Here is a 19,866-nt window from a genome sequence, read left to right on the forward strand (position 1 = left end):
GCTGTTGCCTCTGGGATTCAAGTTACTGGCTATAGCTCTTGTCCCCCCATACTGCCTTACCTAGGCAAGGTTCAAAGGACAAAATCACCACTGAAACAGATACAAGCATGCAAAACTGAAGGTAATGCGACTCAATGCTAGAAGTCTAAACCTAAAAAGGCACTCCCTTGAGGCACACCTAAAAATGTGGGAACATCGATATCTGTGCAGTAACAGGGACCTGGTTCAATGCTCTAGAGAGCACACCTGTAATACCTGGCTACAACTCTTATCACACATTTTGGGCAACAAACCAAGACCACAACACTAAAGGTGGAGGAATGTTTGGGCAACAAACCAAGACCACAACACTACAGGTGGAGGAGTGTCCATACTCACTAAGGTTATTCACACCTCCAGCCTAGTTCCCAACACAATGCATCTGAGAATCTCCAGATGCAACTAACACTAGGTAAGACTGCAATCCAAATTGTAGCTTGCTACAGATTCCCCACCATGCCTCAAGATTCTCACTACACCATTATAAATATACTGGACAATATCAAGATACAACCAAACACCATAATACTGGGTGATTTCAACTACCCTGCCATTAACTGGGAAAACTACTTGGGTACCAACACATTTCACCAACGGTTCCTGGGATTCATACATTCCAACTCCCTGGATCAACTAATCCATTGTCCAACCAGGGTCTCCAATATCCTAGACCTGGTCATTACCAACATGGGAGAAAGATGCTCAACACCAGTGGTCTCCCCTCATTGGTCAGGTCTAACCATAAGGTAATCACTGGTGACATCCACATCCCACCCCCACCCACCAGTAAGGAAACCTCCCTAAAAACCCTCTCCAAAGCCAACACCATGCTACTCAAGTCAGAAGTGACAGTCTTGATGACATCCATGGAGAAAGGAGCTGAAAGTGCAACTGGTGAATCCTACACTAAGGCACCGTATGAGCACATCCACTCGTGCATGAATTGTGCCATTCCAAATAGAACCAAGACGCTGTCCTCCAAAAAAGGAAGCCTATCTGGTGCTCCACTGCCATAAACAAATTATACAACAGAGTGACAAAACTGTTGAAGAAAAAAAGATAATCCCAAAATGCAAACTGCTCCATTACCAGCCTCAGTAAGATGCTGATATCCCTCAAAATCCATCAAAGCTTGTTACGTAAATATAATTGACAAAGATTCCAAAGACAACAACAAGGCATTCTATAGTTATGTCCAGGATCTAAACAGCAATGTTCACAACTGCTCTGAGCTACAACAGAATGGCATTAAATATACTGATTCCAAGGAGTCTGCCAATATCTGGGCAGATCGATTTAGTGCCACGTTCACCCTCCTCTCACCCCTGAAGGGCCCATCTCAGTACCAAAAGATTGCCAAATTCCAGTAATCATGGCCACACAGGTAGAAACTGCACTATCCACAGCTAGGAATACAGCATCCATGGGACCAGATGACATCCTGGGCTTTGTACTACATGAACTACAAAATAAACCCACACCTCACCTAAGTGCGATGTTTAATCATAGCCTCACCTCAGGCTTCGATCCCACTGAGTGGTGCACAGATACTGTTATCACACTCCACAAAGGGGAATCCACCTTGGATCCCAGGAACTACCGTCCCATCAGTCTGACAAGACTAATCTGCAAGGGCATGGAATGCATTATCATGCAACTTATAAACAAAGTCATTTGCAACCAGCAAACACCGAACCCCACCCAGGTTTAGCTTGTGAAGAGCCAGTCTTGCCTCCTGAACCTGATTGACTACTTTGAATCAGTCTTCAGAGCCGTGGATGAAGGGTAAGGTGGTCCACACAGCCTATCTAGACTTGACCAAGGCTTTTGACACCATCCCCCACTCTGGAGACATAGTTAAACTTATGAAGCTGTCCATAAACTCCTGCATCACTCGATGGGTTGCCAACTAACTTACTGACGGAACCCAGACTGTAAAACTCCAATCCCAGATCCAGACAAGTGACAGGTGGAGTACCTCAGGGTTCAGTCCTGGGACAGCTCTTGCTTGGCATCTACTTCCCTGAAGTACAGGTCAACACTACAGAACTCTGGCTAACAAAGTTCACAGATGACTGCAAACTGGGAGCCATCATTGACTCCCCAAATGATGTGGATATTCCACAACATGGCCTTACAGAAACAGATGCTTGGTGCCAGAGCCATGGGCTCAAACATAATGCCAAATAATGTATAGTTATCCCCTTTGGAAATATCATGTACCTAAGAATTACCACATAGGTGGCAGTACACTAAACACTGAAAGTGTGCTGACCGATCTAGGGACACAGTTGGACAGTGGTCTCACCTTCATTAACCACATTGCCACAACAGTAAGGAAATCCTTCTATGTGCACACCTCATCACTGAGGACTTTACATCCAGAAAAAAGGAGGTAATTGTTCCACTGTACTCATCCCTCATTACACCCAGTATAGAGTACAATGCTCCATTTGATATGTACCTCACAAGACATCTACGACAACTGGGAAGGCCATGGAAATACCTCACTATAAGAATTACAGGCCTAAAGCAGATGGCCTATGCTGACCGTCTATAAAACCTCCAGCTATACTCTGTGGCATATCATCTACTCAGAGGCTATCTCTGCATAACAAACAAGGCTATGTCAAACACTGGGAAATGACATCTGTAATAAGTGTATGTACTGCCATGTACAGTACATGTGTTTATGTGCTGTCATTACAGTAGCAAAGAGTTTTGAGTGTCATGTCTGGGACACACAAGTATATGAGACCTGCACAGCATTGCTATCCATGTGAATGTGTTACATGCAGGGGTAGTAACCCAGGGTACATGCTGTCACATTGGCATGTAGTGTAACATGGCATTACTGCTGTTGACAGTGCTGTCCCAGGCAAGGGTAGAGTGCTAACATTACTACTGACAACAAGCACAGCTGTGGGCATAGCTGCACTCTGAGGCTTCACTGTCGTGTTCCTGGTGTGTGGGCTGTGTCACCATATATATCCCCTACTGGATAATAATCAGACATGTGGAATGTAACTGTAGATTATCGTCTTTACAGCACATGTTAGTGAGGGCTTACAACCTGTAGTAATGACATACATATTGTTGTCAAACATCCGTCTGTTGACACATTCATCCTACTGCATAGCTACTCGCCAAACTGGTGTCTGTCAGCCCATCTACAGATGTGCAGATGGCAGGTATCCAGCTGGGATATGTACAGACAACCTATGCTTGATTGATACTGACATGTCTGGCCAGCTGTGTACTACGTGTCACATATAGGAGACAACACCATGTATGGGCCACGTGCCATAGGTACCTACACTACACTACCACAGTCAACAGAACATGCTTCGGTACAGGTCTCCATCACAGACACTAACCATGTGTTGTAATACATATTGCATACATGTTAACTGAATCACCTCACTGGCCATGTGCAGAAGGCACCCAGAGGATTGGCTGATGCATGTCACTCTCACCATGACAGTCGCTAACATAGTGTCTGTCAATAGATTGCCTGCTGGCACATGGCAGGTGGCATGATACCAATGTATACACACACCCTACACATCCAATCTCTCCATGGACAATAGCCAGGTACACAGCTATGACCACCTGCAGCAATGCACCACAGTACTAACATGTGTACGTGTGCATTACTGAGGATAGCAGTGTTTGTGTGTTAGTACACCTGTAGTTGGGAATTCCATGACAGCCTTCACAACCACATCAACTCCCATTACTATAGTCAGATGTGGCCACTGCTGTATTGGACATGACATGTACCCTGTTACAATCCTCTCCCTAATTGCTGCATGTGCCTTGCAGTACCAGCACAACAATGTTGTACAAATGGGTCGATAGACATAGGAAACCCACTGAGGTCTGCCAGGTGTGTGTATGTGTGCATGTCTACATATCTGTAGGTTACACCATTCTGAGGCCACATACTCCTATTACACTACACATTGCCACACAGTAGTACAGATAATGTTGTTACTGCCCATAGCTGAGGCATCACAATGCAACACCCTACTATGCCTGTGGCATGTGGATTAGATACATATATAGTATCACTGTTGTGACATACAATGGGTTGTATTGCCATCGTGGGCAATGTATGACAGTGGCTATGTCAGAGTGTCATAATGGGTTCCAGTGCCTACAATATCTATTGTGGGATGTGGGTGCTGTGTACACTGTCATTACACCATGGTACAACCGGTATATGTCCCATGTACCACTTACTGGTGACCACTGTCACCATCAATCATACAGGTAACTGATACCAAAATACAACCCAGTTACGCATGTGCTGTGTGCAGCCTACCTGTAACACACTGGACACACAGACTAGTTAGTTAGCACCAATAAACCCAGGTCTCTAAGATGTGTGTCTGCCTGTTATGTGTCTGTCAATCTGTATATGATGGTATGACAGACTATGTATTCTCCATATACAACCATTAAATCCCTCATTACCATATTGTACATGTCTGCTGATGTTCTGCATGTAACATGTAACCTGGTATGCACCTCACCCTAAACATTGTGTGGTGTGTGCAATGAAAGCCATACAGTTCAGTAGCACTACATACCTAGGTAGGGGTCTAGTCACAGTGTTGCCAAGTAAGGATGTGCATGTATGTGGATAGGTTGACATAAGGTTACAGATTATATATGTCCCAGAAGGTCACCTGCCAATAAGGCACATGCAATAACTGTTATACAAACCTGTGACATGTGTGCAATTGTACACTGGATATGTCATGGCCATGGTGTCATCACAGTACCATATCCATTCTGGAATATGACTGCATACCATACTCCTGCTGACACATGTACACCTACATCACAAATGGATAACATTATGGAGATCACAAGCAATCAGTGTTACTAACAGCTGAAATGCATCATAGCTGGATGGCTACACTACCTGACATGTATGCATTACACATTACTCCTGACAACATCTTACACTGCAGTACATTGCTGCACTCTATTAGAGTCACAGTGTTCACCAGAACCATATTAGCCTGCATCAACATTTTGGATGACAAGGACATGGCACAGGTATCATCATATGCACAGTGTGTGTTGCTGGTTTGCCAAAGGCTGAGGGTGGTCCATACATTTGACACCATGTGTGTGGGTGAGGGGTTTAATTCTTTGATCGGGGTACGGTGATATGGTGTGTCATTATGTGGTTGCCCTAGGTATGTCTGCATAGTGTGTGGGTCTGCATGCACACAGTTCTGCTATGTAGCTGCCCTATACATGTGTTTTTGGGCAGCTGCAGACCATACCTGGCAGGGTGTGCAGTTCACCACCTCCGGCCACGGATACTCTGACTGTGCCTGTCAGGGGTTCCATGGGCACGTTCAGGTACAATCCTTGATGTGCTACTCTCCCCTGATGATGACAGATGTCCACTGGAACCATGTCCTGCCTGGGACAGGGCCACGTTTACGAGGCCTGCTGTGGTGTGGTGTGAACAGCACCCTCAGTGATGTGCTGGGGCTGGTACTGCCACTACAGGAACGACTTGGTGTCCTAGCACATCCACATCAACTGCCAGCTGCTGGTGTTTCTGGCTTATGTCCAAGTGGCATTGCACCATTCCAACTCCAACCAAGTTTTCAACACGGACATACCACAGTCGAGGAGGCCCACCATCTCACCCCACCGTCTATCCATGATCTCACTCTTTTCATGGAGAGCAGCACCATGTTCATGGATGTTGTCACTTACAGATGAGAAAGCAGGCCTCTGCAGCCTCAGGCCCTATCTGGTGTGCATTTCCATACGTGCCTGTGCCTCCATGATAGCCTGAAAAATGTGCCTGGTGGTACCAGTTTTGGTGCCTCTGTCAGGGGCATGATGACCAGCATCCCTCCCATGAGCAGCATGGTACATCTGCCTATGTGGTGCCCTGCCAGACATCCAGCTATGCTGACTGTGACCCGACACAGTCGGCATGGAAACCACACTCTCTAGGGCACTGGCACCAACCACCAACTGTCCCTCTGCTATGGCCACTGGTGATAGGTTGTGTATGGGCACTGTAACTGTGTGTGGGCTTGAGGTGGCTAGGAGGGTGATAACAAATGATGGCGCAGTGTCGGCCTCTGACAACCCCACCTGTACCTCTGCAGTATCATCATCATCATCATCATCATTGGTGTCTGTACGGACACCAACCTCAGATTGCATGCAGGAGGGAACCTGACCCACTTCACTACCTGTGGGGGAAACAAGCATGCCTTTTAAGACCTGTACAGCATTGCATAACAATACACACACACACACACACACACACACACACACACACACACACACACACACACACACACACACACACACACACACACACGTACACCCACACACACTGACAGTCCACCTTACTACCTCCCTGTCCTTGGGTTTACAGACAGTCCCACATTCAGTTACATATGTTCCCCATCCTGTATGGCACTTGCTAACATACACTCATTAATACTATCCATTAACATATCATTCCTCTCCATGCCTACACGTGTGATCAGAACACATGACCTGTTACTACATCACCTTCCTGACTTGAGAGGAGCAGGTTGTACATGGCCTCACTGCTGTCATCCAGTGTTAACCCTGTGTATGTCTGGTCATGGTGTGCATTGCCCCTATATGGTTGGGGCTACTACATTCACTACATATGTCACACACTGGAGTCTCATACTACAGTCTTTTTCAGTCCATGTCACATCTGCTGCACAATCAACCTATCATGTGGGTAATATTAATATCTGGATACACTCACTGGTGTGCTCTAGTAATTCCTCATTGCATTAGTAGTGCTGCATATGTGGGTAGTCGGTTATCTATCTGCTGATGGCAATATGATGTGTATACCTGGTGTGTACTTTCCCCACCAATGCATGTTCCATACTACAGACCTTGTTATACTATCGGCTGTGCTGTGTTCACATATCAGACAAGTTGTCCTGGTGTCTCATGTGTCACTCCATGTCCATGTACGGCACGATCCCAAGGAGAAGTACTGCGATGTGATAAACCCCACAATCACCTATGCATATACTGACACCCAAACAAACAGACACACATGTACACACATATCTGACATGCATCGACCACACTCCACTCCACCACAATGCACTTACAGACACAATCAACACACCCCACCCCCCCACACACACCTACATGCGAGGTTGCACAACTTTTGTACACACAGTCCTCCCATTACACTTCTGTCAGCATGCATTACATATGGTACTCAACAGCATTCAGTGCAACTATTGTGACTTCATGCTAGAGCCAGTATTCATGTGTGTGATGCATGGGCTGTGTTGGTAGGTGAGGGCCCTTCCCCTTGATAACACTGCACCCATGTACACAGTGTTACTGTGGACCTAATCTGCACCCTGCCTTGTACTGTGCACCATATCTCACAGGTGTACAAACCATTGCTGCATGTGTAGCACTGTGGCAGTTATGTCAGCTCCAATACTCACACCCCCTATGTGTTTGAGTGACTCATACCTGGGATGATATGTGAACAGATGTCATTTGTGTTGCCTGATGTCTGGTTTACAGATTACAACTTTAGCAGTGCATGTATGACCAATACAAGACTATTACATTGACAACTGCCAGATCTTACCATGGCTATGGAGGGTGCCCTACATATGTCCTACAACTCTGCATGGTTGCAAGGTCTACTCATATGCACATCCCTTGGAGTTCACACACTGCCGTCACTTTTGCTGTGGAGTCAGGGTTACATCTGCCACAGTTACTGAAACGGATTGTGTGCAAATACAGCCATTCTTAGCATAAGTAGGATCCCTGCTGCAGTGCACTGCTGTGTCATGATGACACACCCTCCCCACCTCCAGACTTTTTACAGATGCTTGACAACTATGGCCTACACATGTGTCAGTTTGCAGTGTCCCAAGAATGGGACACTACATGCAACAGCCTACTATCAGCTAATTATGTGGACCACAGTACTATGTTATGACATAATGTCGATCTGTAACAGTTGCTATTGTAATACAGGTATATTTACTGTTGTAGCACCATATGAGGGTGTTGTTTCACACATGTCCCTACTGTAGGCCATGTGTCCCGCCATTCTTCTCACCCCTTTTGGACACATTTCACAATGACAGGATGTTAGTTATCTTGCATGCATCTGATGTACACTTCCGATACCCCATCATGGTCTCCAGTGTGATGCAGTGCACTTCACACCAACGTAACGTGAATATGTACAGCATACAGTATGGGTAGTTGTGTTAGATGTGTGCATGGCATATCCCATAGCTATTACATGCCCAGTGTATTGGCAAGCATGAACATGATCCATACTCACCGGGTACAGGCTGTTGCCTTGGTGGTTTCCTGGAGGGACCTACATAAGAGTGTGAGAGAGTTGATGTCAGTGGCCACAGCTGTGGCATTCATAAAGGGTGAGTGCAGCATTATGGTACATCAACAGTAGAAGGCCACAATACTACAGCTTATGCACAACTGTTTATTACTACTACACAGCAACAGACTATGTATATGACATCTCAGATATGCATGATCTACCTGTACAGATGTGGATGCATACACAAGAGTGGTCTAATGATGTGTCCTGGGGCCTTACCTGCACACTCCTCAGCCAGTGTGTTGGTGGCACCCACCTCTACAATACTCCCTGCCAGTTTTTGGTTCTGCAGGTGGGCAGGTGCCACAAGACTGGTGAGAATCTCCTCCACCCAAGTCAGGGGTGGATGGATGGCATGCCCCCTCCTGTTGTGAGTTGGTCCCCCCATATGGCAGCTGCATGCCGACGTACATGGCGAAGCAGGTCAGTACAATAATGCTGGACCTGCTCATAACTGTGGTTCTGCAGGCCATCATTAACCCTGTGGACTAGATCATTCCACAGGCAGTCCTTTCCTGCTGATCATGAGCTGTTCTGCTGAAAAGTAGCGGGTAGTGCTGTATCAGGTGTGTCACAATTACCTCAGTGTCTGCAGCACTGAATGCTGGTAATCTTGCATGAGGCATCTTCCCTGGAAGATATAAAGATGGAAACAGGTCTGAGCAACTCATACAGCAGGGTTGCCATAGTTCTTAATACACATCTCTGTCTCCCCCCACCATATCAGCTAAAACAACCCGTTCACACAATGCAACTGGCATGTTGATAGCTTACCTATCATTGGGACATATGTTGTATTTTACGATGCTTTGTGCTATCTGTTTGTAGCCATATTCCCTGTGGGGACAATATCTCTGTTGGTTTGTTACAGACCATTTCACCTGCATGCCATTGTCAGTGCCACTATGGCTCCACATGTGTATGTGGTATGTATGCTATGTGATTGCTGCACATCTGCCATTCTATGCTATTGGGGATATCTATGCATGCTGTTGGACATGTTCTAGGATTGTGTGGACTATTACAGCCCACATATGTTCCATAACAGTGACACTATAGCATGTGTAAGGGTTAGTTGCCAGCAGAACCACATCTCCCACCTCATCTGGCCATGTTACCAGGCCACATCACATCTGGGACCCACCATGGGACCTTATCATCTACTGGTCCTGCAATACCTTCAGGTGGCACCACCTCAGGAGATGATGTCCCCCCCATGAGCCCACACAGACACAATCCTGTCACCCAAAGTCAGGTCCAGGGTCTGGTGCATAGGGAGCGCCACAGAGACATGGGGGACTTGCTACATCACCTGGAGCCCTGTAGTACACATACACAGGGTGGACATGCTTGCTCCTCCTGCACAGCCCACAGCCCAAGTACCTTTATGACCATGTAGATGCTGTTGTGACTGTGAATGGGTGGGGACCTTGGTCCCATTGATTCCATATGGTGGCTTAATGGCATACACATTCCAAACAACACTCCCCATCCACGGTGTTTACACACCACATGTGTCATATACCAGCCCTGTATGATGTCTTTTCTGTCTGCAGACCCAACCTACATACCACAATTTGCCTGCTAGCCTTCACCAACATACTAATACCACCTTCACAAACAAATGCAATGTGTTCCCAACATGGGTTACACACTACACGTCAAAGTTTATTTTGCACCCATGTACTGCTGTATATATGTGTTGTGTATTGATATGTGTGATGTTCTCTCACACATATCATGGAAGAGGACATGTATTTACATAAATATATATATATATATATATATATATATATATGTGTGTGTGTGTGTGTGTGTGTGTGTGCATATATATATATATATATATATATATATATATATATGTGTGTGTGTGTGTGTGTGTGTGTGTGTGTGTGTAGAAGAATTATGTTATGTGTGTGTGTTGTATATATATATATATATATATATATATATATATATATGTGTGTGTGTGTGTGTGTGTGTGTGTATATATATATATATATATATATGTATATATACATATACATACATATATGTGCAGATCTATATTGTGGTTTGTCTATATCTATATGAGTGCCTGTATATCTGTAGACATACACGTCTAATTATATATCACACATATATTTATTTATATGTGGGGTGCATACAGACATCTGGTCCACACTCTGTAACTCTCTTTCCTTCATAGCTGCACTGTTCTGCCTTGCTGTAACACATACAGGTATCACATCTGAACACAGAATAACATTAGGGTGGTGTATATGGTGACAGATTGCAGGTAAGCCTATTATACACCTATGACATGTGTGCATGCTGCATTACACATTAACATGACTGTCCTGCAAGTGGTGTGCACTGACACCCATGTGTCTATCATGACAGCAGTACTTCAACCACCAGCTATTGCCCACACTAACATACCAACCACAGATATTATGGCTTACAGCTTTGTCCTTCATTGCTGATCTGCACAGTTGACAGGTATGTCCCACTGCTTATAGGGACAGATAGTATTGTCCAGAGCAGTTGTTCAGCAGGACATCATTACAGTAACAACTACAGATGGCACATATAAATAATTCCACATCATATATCCTATTATTCTATACCACATATTACATTCAATTAAATACATATATATTTTACATACCTGTTATTTTTTTTTGACAGCTGTGACAGCTTTCTGTTGTTTGTTTGTTTTTTTTCTCTGTCTCTGTCTTGCTGTCTCTCTCCACTAGAGGGATTGAGCTGGTTTGAATAGATTGCAGCATGGCTTTTGTAGGAGATGCACATGATCAGGTGATGGGCTCTGCACCAATCAGTGTGCACCAGTTGCTAACTGCATGCAGCCTGCTGTGTAGAACTTTGGATAACCACTGTCATGGCAACCGAGTGCTATAAAATACTGACTCATGTGGGTGTTGTCCCTTAACCTTTCCGGTATGGAGGACATCCTTCCTGTATGTGGGGAGCAGTGTTACAGACAGCAGGTAGCAATACATCTTACAGCAGGACTTGCAGACACAGGCCAACTACACATTTGTATAAGGTTCCAGACCTATATACAGCGTGAGTAGTGTTGTTATGTGCATTGTATATTGCTGGTCTTACAGTGTTTGTGTGTACATAGTAGTTTAGGATGGAATGCAGTCTGTCTGCATAGCTCTCAACTGTGGGCCTATCCACATAATGGCCAGTGGATTGTCTGTTAGGTTTTGTCTGTGTAGTACACGGGTCTTGTCCTAGATATATCACTGGCAGTCTGTCTGTTGCGTGCTATCAGTACATGGCTACATCCATTTGTGTTTCTGATGTATTATTCCTGCATTAGGGTATGTTGCAACAAATCCTGTTAACACCAGCAATTTCCAGGGTGTGTAACAGCAATATTGCAAATATAGCCCTGTGTTCCTGCCTCTGTCCTCCACATATATGGCAGGCTTTGTCCTGCTGTGATACAGTTGGGGATTGTTAGGAAATTACCTATAATTATTTACTGCTAGCATTCCTACTATCATCCCAGTCATATTGTGGACTCCCACAAAATATGTTGGTCAGGGTCCATACATATGGGGGCAACAGTTGGACAACATATGTGTGCCCTTGTACATTCCAGAGGTCAGTGTGTGGTACACAGTGTTCTTTGCCCTTGTACAACCTTTTATGGGGATGGGTATTCAATGCAATCAATCTAGGCTGTGACAAATTGTCATGGGTATCAGTGTTAAGACACATTGAGGTATGTGACTGTACACTTTCATACGATCCTCCGTTGGAACAGTGGTGGGCTACAGCTTACAGTGTTAGACACAGTTCAATTAGTCAGTGTGATTGTGAGATGTTAAGTTGTGCAATGTTATGTGACAGATAAATTGACATTACCACAACTAATACATTTGTTCCTAGGGCTTAACTACAGGGTGTAATTGGAGGCTGCTGAACTACATCTGTAATTGTTGATTGTTACTTATCTTGAAGGCACATCCTTTGCCTACTGTTGTACTAATTGAAGGCCTTGGCCTGGACAGCATAGTATGTTTTATATTCACATTGCTTGCATCTACTGTTTTGTGTGGGCCTTGCATTCATCACTTATTACATATTTCAAAATCTATGTGCTGTAATTAATGGCAGACATTATTGTATAGTACACAAATTATAGGTTTTCTGTGTATGCATACCTGTGTGTGGTGTCTTGTCCTTTGAATTGTGAGTGGGTATATGTTTAATGTAAGTATTCTCATTTGTGGGAATGGTTACCACACTGCACATTTCACAGGTACCAGTTACAGGGCTTTTGGCTGACAGATATACTTTGCACCCAGTACTTCCACACTACTTCTACATATGTATGGCTACTAATACCTTTTGCCTGTGTATATGTGTATGTACATATATATATATATATATATCTCATATATATGCATATATGGGTCTACTACGATTGATTGAAAACTCACTTGATTGAAAATGAAATTACTAGGACCACTTCACTGAAAGCTCACTTCACTGAAAACTCACTTGCCTGAAACTCATTTCATTGAAAGTTATAAATGGTCTTTTCCCCACTGTAGTGCGACCCTGGAGTTAGTATATAAAGTAAGGGGGTTGTGGGGGGCACAGCCCCCACATTGGGGGGGTGTGGGGGGTGAAGCCCCCACATATCTTTGTTATATATTCTCTTTTGGAAACAGTTATTTATTGCACTTGTAAGTATCACTGTGTCTATTTTAAAATATTTATAATATGTGGGGGGGCTACGCCCCTCACCCCCCCCCCTTATTTTATATACTAACTCCACATTACAGTTGGGAAAAGGCCATTTATAATTTTCAACTAAAGGAGTTTCAAAGAAATGAGTTTTCAGTGAAGTGATCTTTCAGTGAAGTGGTCTTAGTAATTTCATTTTCAGTCAAGTGAGTTTTCAATCAACCGTAGTAGACCCATATATATATATATATATATATATATATATATATATATATATATATCTATATATCTATATATATATATATATATATATATATATATATATATATATATATATATATATATATATATTCCTGAATATATTTGTCATGTATAGATGTGTGTGCATATCTGCACCATTATAATGTTTACTCCTTCCACAAATGACTTTTCTGCATGATATGTTACAGATATTGCCCTGACATTTTTTAGGTGAATTGGCTTACTGTTAAAGCATTGTAGCTGTGTTGTAGAGGGTCCTGAAGTCAAGAACTGCATGTGGTGGATATTGGATTGCATACCATATCTGTTAGGGCTGTGGAGGGGGGTAACATAGCACTAATTACCAGGTATCCCTCATTTGAGCCCCCACCCCCATTAACAGTGCATATGGTCTGTTTATGTTGTAGTGAGTAGAAATACTATACACATTTCTATCTGTGTGTGTGTGTGTGTGTGTGTGTGTGTGTGTGTGTGTGTGTGTGTGTGTGTGTGTGTGTGTGTGTGTGTGTGTGTGTATATATATATATATCTATATCTATCTATCTATCTATATATATATATATATATATATATATATATAGGTATAGCTACACAATTATATATGTAAAACCGCCACACACACACACACACACACACACACACACACACACATATATATATATATATATATATATATATATATATATATATATTTATACATATATACATATGAACATATTTATCTATCTATATACAATTGATGTTATATGATTATTTGTGAGTCATACATAAATATACATATAGCCGTCTATCTGTCCACATTTACAGATATATATTTGTCCATATGTCCATACATGTTTGGCTCATAATTTTGGCCTGTACCTCATTCTTTTGGCAACTGACATGGATGATCTCAGGGTTGAAGTCAGTAACTAACAACAACACCTTTGTGTTTCAGACTTCAACTCCTTCAAAATATGTGTTTTAATACATATAACTGTTTAACTAGCAACATTTTAATTGTATAAGAGCAATGTTTGACATATATCCCTATTTGTACCCACATTTTGGCACACTTTGTCAAGAATTCTTGCATTAAGAGGTTGTGTGGTATGATAGTACTACTTTTCCTGTACTGTTCAATGATTGTGCAGCATGATATGTTTGTGAAAAGATCAGGGTTATGTATATCTGCCATGGCTTAGTGGTACATCACTGTGTGTAGGGTCCTTGGTTTGATCCTTGCAGAGGCTGTTTATTTTTTGCTAGGCAGAACACGGGCTATTGGATGCAGAGTGATTAAGGCACTTTAAAGCAGTTGTAAGCTGGTTTGCAGGATGGTAAGCAATGCTAACTTCTGGTCATAGTTTCTTACACTCAGTTAGCTTCTAAATTGCTTAACCTATGTGGGCATTGCTTACCCCCGTGCAAACAGTCTTAAACCCACTCATTGCTGCTTAAAAGTGCTTACTCCCGCTTACAACCCACGCTAATTTTGTTTATCAGAAAAGAAAAAGGGGTTGATAGGAAAGTGGTGAAAAGGGGCACAAAGAGGGAAAGACAGTAGGAAATATAGCCAGGGATGTGCAGGAACTGTGTGTAGAGTCCTAGGTTTGATCCTTGCAGAGGCTTTTTATTTTGTTGCTTGGCAGAACATGGGTCGATGGATACAGAGTGATTAAGGCACTTAAAAGCAGTTGTAAGGGGGTGTGCGTGTGTTTGCGTTGAGCTAAGCACTGCTAACTTCTGGTTACAGTTTCTTAGCTTAATCTGTGTAGGCAGTGCTTACCCCTGTGCAAACGCACATAAACACGCTTACTAGTGCTTGCATATGCTTACTACTGCTTAATTGTGCTTAGACCTGCTTTCTAGTGCCTTATTCATTATGACACTGATACTTCACATGCGCATTTCCTGCAGCACTCTAGTTCATAAATATGTGTTATTTAGTGGGTTTTGCAACAAAAAAATTGGTTATAACATACTTTGCCATGTAAAATAGACTGTTCTGCAGTGGAACTCGAACCGGGAATGCCTGCTCATTAGGCAGATGCTCTGCCCACTACACTATTGCTGTGCTGCTTCATTTCCATATATCTTCCTTGTTATCCTCTTCAGCCTTTTAAGCTGCGTTAACCATAGCTAACTGATGGGCACAACCTCGCACCTACGGTTAGCTTTAATCAAATTTTTAAAATAAAATAACAGGGTTTCTTCATTTTATTTTTATGTGATTTTTCTGTTGTACACATGGGGGGCTGTTGGTGGGGATATGTGCACACCTATGAGTGATCTTGCTCATTTCTTAACACTTTCTGTTCGAGGTGCGTTCCTCTGTCTGGACTATCTTAATCCCTCTGGTTCACCCTCCCAGCACCGCGTGTGAGTTCACTTCTTTCTTACACATTATCTCGGTTTCTCTTTCCGCACCCCCTGCACTTATGTCCACGAGGTGATCTGATTTGAACCAGTCCATCCAACCACGATACACCTCGATCCATAATTTCTTACCCATGCCCCCCCCCCGAGCTGCACATACACAGCAACCATCCATTCTCCAGTTGCTAGCCCAGCCATACCACATCTCCACACATTGCCCTCTCTCCACGTCTCGGTACTCATCCAGTATATCTCGACCCAAGCTTCTTCAGGCTCTTCATCTGTTTAGTCCACGTACATACGAGCCTTGCCTTGTTCATCTTTTGAGATACATGTAAACATCAGATTGACTCACAATTTTTAGTTCGTCCCACCAGGGATGAACCTGTTTTTGTGTCAAGATTAGACTTAGCTGGTCTACACTGTTTCTGCCACTGGTAGCATCCTGCTTTGAGGAATGTACAAATGGTTTCTCGTATTAATGTAACATGTCTGAAGCGGTCTTGATACTAAATAAGACGACAGCACTAAATAATACAGGGGTTGCTGGTGTTCTCCTTTTCATTAATTTTTAATGCTTTGTTGTCACAATGTTCGTTCTTTATATATATATATATATATATATATATATATATATATATATATATATATATATAGATAGATATATAGGTTCATGGGTTCATAGGTTGATACTAGGCTATCTGCCCTAGGGCATTTATAAGCCTAACCAGAGTGTGTTTGGCTTTCACCACCCTTTTAGATTAGTTGACTGTGCCTCTGTATAGTAGGTCACAGAATATAGCCCTTTTAAGGTTAGTTTACTGTGCCTCTGTCTAGTAGGGACACAGAAGAGATCCCAGGGTAAACATACGATCTCCCATCCACTCGTCAAGATTTCTCTTGAAGAGGGTCATTGAGGGGTTCTGCCTAACATGGATTGGGATTTTGTTCCAGAGTGAGGGGAGCCTCTGGGATATGAATCTGCCCCTCCAGCATGTCCAATTTATTTCTGTGCTGAGATTTAAGTCCCTGGAGTGTGTAGCTCTAAGGGATTTGGATTTCCTGAGGTAGAGCATGTCCATTAATTCTGGGTTGGACATGGCTTTATACATCAGGCACAGATCGCCTCTGAGTAGGCGGTAAGCAACTGAGTAGAGCTGGAGTTTCTTTAGCCTAACTGCATAGGGCATCTGTTTGAGTCCCTTGATCCTCTTGGTGAGGTACTTTTGGGGTCTTTCCAGTTGCTGCAGGTGTCAAGTAAGGTACATCCCAAATGGGACATTGTATTCAATTATGGGCCTGATGAGTGATGAGTAGAGGGGCAAAATGACCTCTCTTGATCTAGATGTGAACCTTTTCGTGATAAGGTGGGCTATATGGAAGGTCTTTCTTACCACTTTGGCAACGTGATTGTCAAAGGAGAGATTGCTATCTACTTGGGTCCCCAAATCCCTAATTACTTCTTCTGTACTTAATGGATTACCACCTATGTGGTAACTTGTGGGCACTTTGTTTTTCCCAAAGGGGATGACTATGCACTTTTTGGCATTTAGCTTTAGGCCATGGCTCTGGCACCAGTTATCCGTCTCTGTGAGACCCTTTTGGAGGATGCTTGTGTCAGTCAGCGAGTTGATTATGGCACCCAGTTTGCAGTCATCTGCGAACTTGGTCAGCCATAGTCCTCCCGTGTTAGCCTGTACCTCAGAGAAATATATACCGAACAAGAGAGGTCCCAGGACTGAGCCTTGTGGGACGCCACTTGTAACTGGTTTAGAGTCTGACATGGCACCTGCAATTCTGACCATGTGGGTTCTATCCCTGAGCCAGTTTGCAACCCATCTTGTGACATAGGGGTTGATATTTAAGCTGGTGAGCTTATTTATGATGCTCAAGTGGGGTATTTGTCGAAGGCTTTTGCGAGGTCCAGGTAGGCTGTGTGCACTACCTTCCCTTCATCTATGGCCTTGGTGACTGTTTCAAAGAAGTTGACCAGGTTCAAGAGACAAGATCTGCCCTTAACAAAGCCGAATTTGGTAGGATCCAGTGTTTGGAGGTTCCCAATGTCTTTGTTTATGAGTTCCATGATGATATGCTCCATAGCTGTGCAGACCAGGCTAGTCAGGCTTATAGGGCGATAGTTTTCGGGGTCCGTTGTGGCACCACTTTTGTGGAGTGGGACCACTGTTGCTGTACGCCATTCCTTGGGTACATATCCTGTAGTAAGGCTGAGATTGAACATTGACTTTATGTGAGGGTTCATTTATTCTTGGAGCTCGTGTAAGACGCAGCCCGGGACACCGTCCGGTCCCATTGATGCTGTGTTTTTTGCTTTGGAGAGGGCAGCTCTCACCTGTGTATGTGTGATGTCAGGGAGGGTACACTCTGTTGGGATAGACATTTGCTCTTTTGGGGGGAAGGGGGGGGGGGAGAAGTTTGCATTGAACCTGTCTGCCAGGACATTGGCAATGTCTCTGGGTTCAGTGTATTTTTTTGTCATTTTGCACTAACTCAGAGCATATCTGGGAGTTGCCACCCAGGTTCCTGACATAACTAAAGAAGGCCTTGTGATTATCTTTAGCGTTTTGTGCAATTTTTCTTTCGAAGCTGGCCTTAGATGATTCTATGAGGAATCGTAGTTTCTTGCTAGTACTGATCAGAGATGCCTTCCCTTTTTGGGATTTTGCTCTATCATGAATTAGCTTCCTCCTTCTGTTTTATAGCTTATTTATGGCTGGGGTCCACCAGACAGGTCCCCTGCCTTTGGAGGAGTGAGTCTTTGATTATTTGGGATAGCACAATCCATACATTCCTGTAGGTGTCCATAGAATGCGTTTGTAAAGGATTCTGTGGTTTGGGCCGTATTTTCCACTGGCCCGGGGGCTTTGAAGGATTCCACCTCGGTTTTGAGAAGTGTGAAGTTTGCTTTTGAGAAGTTCTTCACCGTGGTTTCCTTGGCTGGGGTTGGGGACGGGATGTGGATGTCCAGTGAGATTAATTTATGGTCAGATCTTACCAATGAGGAGTATACCTCTGGTAAGGGACATAGAGTCCCCATGTTGGTGATGATCAGGTCCAATATGTTTTCCCCTCTTGTGGGAGTGGTGACCAGTTGTTCCATAGCATTTGAATTTATAAATTCTAGGAACTGTTGGGCGAGGGTTTTGGGGCTTGAGTAGTACTCCCAGTCTATGTTTGGGTAGTTGAAGTCACCCAATATAATGGTGTTTGGAGAGACTTTCATATTCTCCAGAGTTCTCAGGAAAAGCGAGTGGGGTTCCTGAGTTTGGGAGGGTGGTCTGTAGCAGGCTACAAACTAAAAGGCAATTTTGCCCACTGTTAGTTGCACACGGATGGTCTCCGATGCTTTGTGCAGTGCCACTAACCTGGAGGTGTGGGTATCTTTGATGAATATGGATACTCCCCCTCCTTTTGTGGTTCGGTCCGAGTTTTGGGGCCGAAAAGCATGGTATGTGGTATAACCTGGTAGTGCTGGGGTGCTCTCAGGAGCCTTGAACCAGGTTTCTGTTACTGCACAGATATCGATATTCTCCATACTGAGGAGAGCCTCGAGTGCATGCATCTTGAGGATTAGACTTCTGGCGCTGAGCAGCATTACCCTTAGTTTCTTTTTCCTTGTGTTGTCTATGGAGATGGGTTTGTGTTTTGAGCCTTGCCTAAAAAGGCACTATGGGGGTGGCAAGAGCCTTAGCCAGTATTCAAAAGCCCAGGGGTGACAGGTGCAAGCCGTCCCTAGCGAAGCAACATGGCTTGTCGAGCATGTCATCCCAGGCTGACAGACAATGGATCCCTTTGAATGACACCAATACTTTAGCCAATTGTTAAAACTGATAATTTTGTCTTTATGCTGTGGCATCATTCTTGGTGAGGGTAAGATGCTTCTCAAAGTCAGAGTCATACCGGCCTGGGCTACATGATCAGAGAGCTCCTCTATGTCTCTTTTCATGTAGTCCAGGGAGGTACGTCTCAGGTCATTCACACCAGCATGGACAATGATGGAGTCATATTTGTACTTGCTTTGGAGTGACCTGAGTGCTTGTGTTATGTGG

The sequence above is a fragment of the Protopterus annectens genome, chromosome 3.part0 (genome assembly GCF_019279795.1).
Source record: "Protopterus annectens isolate FY-2018-M chromosome 3.part0, PAN1.0, whole genome shotgun sequence".
NCBI lineage: Eukaryota > Metazoa > Chordata > Ceratodontiformes > Protopteridae > Protopterus > Protopterus annectens.